The following is a 4,353-nucleotide window of genomic DNA, read 5'->3' as shown; positions in this document are numbered from 1 at the left end:
AAACCGTATTGAATTTTAGAAAGAACATTATGCTGATCCAGAAAGCTAACCAATCTATTTTTTAATACTTTTTCAAATAATTTAGCAAAGTTATTTATTACAGATATCGGTCGATAATTAGTTAGTTTTTTTCTAGAACCGCTTTTGAAAATGGGAGAAACTATAGATTGCTTCCATTGCGTAGGTATTTGTCCTGTTGAGAGACTGAGATTTATTATATGGGTTAATGGGCCCAATATATTAAGATGAATATATTTTATTAATTTGCTACTAATCTTATCGGGACCAGGAGAACAATTATTCTTTAAATTAGATATCAAAATAGTTATTTCGGCCTGCGTTACCGGTTTTAAGAAAATAGACGATTCTATATAAACATCTCTCAACAAATTATCAGGTAAATTTGAATTTTCTATTTTATTTGCCATTTTCATTCCTAAGTTTATAAAAAAATTATTAAACACATTTGCCTTATCTGTATTATTTTTAACGCAGTCCCCATTTTCATTAACAATATCAATATTAGAAATATCTAGTGTATTTTTACTTCCTGCAACCTCATTAATAATATTCCATAATTTTTTAGTATTCCCATGAGTACCGTATAATTTTTGTTTATAGTAATCATTTTTCTGTTTTTTTATTAACACATTAAGTTTATTTCTATATTCCTTATACTGTGCTTCTAGAATGGGTGTAGGCGTTTTATTTAGTTGTTTTTTGAGGATATGACGTTTATGAATGGATGTTATTATTGCCGTAGATATCCATGGTTGTAATTTTTTGTATTTGTTATTTTTGTTGACAACAATTTTAGTGAAAGAGTTTGTAATTGTGTTTATTTTATTAATGAAATTGTTGTAAGAAATTTGAACATTATTATTATTAATTACTTCAGACCATGATTCATTTTTTAAATAATTATTTATTTTTTTAAAGTCAATTTTTTTGTTGTAATTTTTTTCTTTATGTTCTGTATTTATACTGTCACAGCTTTTAAAGGATATCAAAACAAATGGCGAAAAATGATCTGTCATATCGGTTTGAAAAACTATCGAATCTATATCAATTTTACTTTCTATATTATTAGTTTTCCTAACAAATATATGATCTATTGTTGTCTTAGAATCAGAAGTAACTCTTGTAGGTTTATTTATATAAGAGATGAAACCATATGTATTTAATATGTTTAGATACCTAGTTGTATCGGGTGTATAGGATTTTAAAAAGTCGATATTTATATCACCTACATAAACTTCAATATGTTGCATATCCAACTGCTGCAGATATTGTTCCAGATCGTTTAAGAATATTTGAGTATTTGTTGCAGGTGGTCGATAATAGGCAGTTATCCCAACTGAATAATAAGTATTTAAATGTTTCGTTAAAAATTTCACGCGGAGAAATTTACTATCATTTATCTCTATAGTACTAATTGTAGATGATATACTATCTTTCATATAAATCACCGTACCATCGCATTTATTTATACACGATTCATTATAATATATTCCGTAATTCGGAATATGAAAATCATTTATATTTACCTCCCTAGTTTCGGATAAAATAATTATGTCCAAAAGATCCTTACCTGATTCTAAATATATGAGCAGTTCATCAAAATGCTTTTGTAAACTTCGAATATTAAAGTGAATCACACCAATTCCATTCTCCCATTTTACCCTCTCCAGTTCAAGTAAGTAATCTTGAAAATTATTATATTCTTTTGTATCGATTTCCTGACTATTATCTAAAATTTCTAGATATTCAAGCATTTAGTCATAAATTGTACCTGATATCCCAAAATTTAATCAATCGTTTATTAATGCGAAATAGAAAAATGGTATCGAAAACAAAAATTTAAAGCCTTAAAACCTAGAGAGCATTAGCAATAATACAATTGATAAAACACATATTATTTACAAATTATAATGAGTTCTGTATTCATCAAAGTCTTTAGAATTTTTTATTATTTTTACGTTACCGTTTCGACAGACGTAGATTTTACCATTGTCAGTCCACACATTTTTTAAACCCACAAGACTGGTTAGCTGATTTACCAATTCCAATTTTAAGTTAGTGAGATCTTCCTTAATAACTACCCCAGTACCCTTTAGTAGCTTCTTCTTAGCGTAGACTGTTTGCTTATTCTCGATTGTATTTAATTTAAGATACACAGCCCTAGCTTTATCCTTGTTTTGTTTACCAATTCGATAACATAAGTTAATATCTTCATATTTTAAATTTAAACCCATTTTAGAATTTATTAGGTTAATTATTTCGTTTCTGGTGTCTTCTTTCTCCTTTTCCTTTAGATTAAAAATTCGTAGACACATGCGCCGGTTCCCTTGATCTAGTCGATCAAATTTCTCGTTCAATTCTTCTATTTTGCGCTCCAAGTTTGTTTTAGTGGAGTTAATATCCACTTTAAGTGACGCCACTGTTTCTTCTAAATTACCTAGACGGGTTTCAATGGTATTTATAATGGCTACGGCGACATTATCAGTAAGACTTTTTATAATATCTTTATTTTGGAGACTTTTTATAATGGCTTGATTTACAGCATTTTCAATAGCTTCTTTTACTTCTCTTGTAATAACCATAGTGTTCCAATTTTTTTTTCAACTCACAGCACCAAAACTATTTTATATTCACACTACTGAAAAATTAGGAAATTTTTCGCTGAATTTCCTTATTAAAATGTTACTTTTTCGGGAGCTCAGATTACAACCGACTACTCACTACAATCCATAGGCGGCGAATGAAAATGTACCCAGTGACTGGAAAATAACTTATATATAATCGATTCATAAAAAGGGAAATAAACTAAAATGTAGTAATTATCGCGGATTATCAGTAACAAATACAATAAGCAGAATATATAAAAAAAATTTTAGAGAACTGATTGAACAAGAATACTCAGGATACGAAGAAGAAGAACAATGCGGGTTTAGAGCTGAAAGGTCCTGTATGGATAATGTATTTTTGTTAAAACAAATCATCGAAAAAAAGATTAGAACGGAATAGGTCAATACACCTAGTTTTTATAGATTTGCAAAAAGCATATGACAATATACCGATACCGAAACTATGGGAAGTACTGCAAAACTCCAACATTAACTTTACTCTCATAAAAGCTGTCCAAAATTTATACAGTGACATGAAATCTGCAGTAAAATTAGGAAACAAAATAACAGATTTGTTTACAGTCAACAAAGGTCTTCGACAAGGATGTTGCATATCACCGAGTCTGTTTAAGATTTATGTCGCCAAAGCCCTTACAATATGGAAAAAAATGCAGTGGAATGGGCATCCAAATCGACGACAACACCTGCCTGTACACCCTTCAGTTTGCAGACGATCAGATAATATGTGCAAACGATAAAGAAGATTTTGAATATATGACTCGCAAATTGAAGGAAGAATACGAAAAATGGGGACTGCAGATAAATGTAGAAAAAACACAATATTTTTATGCCTAGGTGAGGATTCAACTGATATGATATTGGACGATGATCAGAAAATAACTGTGATAAATATAAGTATTTGGGAATTAATTTCAACAAGGAAGGTACTGACAATGCAGAAATTAAGAGCAGAATAAATAAAGAAAGAACGATAATTAAATCATTAAACGGGTTTTTGTGGAGTACTGAGATAGGAAAAAAAGAAAAATGAGAATATACAACATCATGATTAAGAGCACATTGGTATACGGATACGAAACATGGAGAATAAAGGAACACCAAAAAAGAAAAATAAAAGCTACTGAGATGAACTCCCTAAGAAGAGCAAGTAGAACATCGAGATTGGACCGGGTTAGAAATGAGGAAGTAAAGCGAAGAATGAATTTACAGGAAACGGTTGTAGAATGCATTGAGAAGAAACAATTAACGTGGTACGGACATGTTCAGAGAATGGGGGAGGAAAGGCTGTCAAAGAAAATTATGAAATGGATACCTACAGAAAACAGGAAAAGAGGAAGGCCAATAACGACATGGATACAAGGAGTAAGACGATTCTTTTTAGATTTTTTCTACTATTCTTCTCCTGAATAGACCTTCTTTCTGAAAGATGAGAAAGAAGGTCTATTCAGGAGAAGAATAGTAGAAAAAATATGTTGGAACATGAAAGGAAGCCCTAATACAATTTGGAGAAAAATGGCCAGTAGTATTAGAGAGACTGCTATTGAAATACTTGGGAAAACGTCAGGAAAAAAGTTCGAGGATAAAGAGACTTGGTGGTGGTCAAACGAAGTACAAGGAAAAATAAAAGAGAAGATAAAATTATATAAAAAGTGGCAAGAAACCAGATCCGACACAGATCTTCAAAACTATATGGTGGCGAAAAAGG

Source organism: Diabrotica virgifera, chromosome 6 (assembly GCF_917563875.1).
Source record: "Diabrotica virgifera virgifera chromosome 6, PGI_DIABVI_V3a".
Taxonomy (NCBI): domain Eukaryota; kingdom Metazoa; phylum Arthropoda; class Insecta; order Coleoptera; family Chrysomelidae; genus Diabrotica; species Diabrotica virgifera.
Note: the sequence above shows the minus strand (reverse complement) of the source record.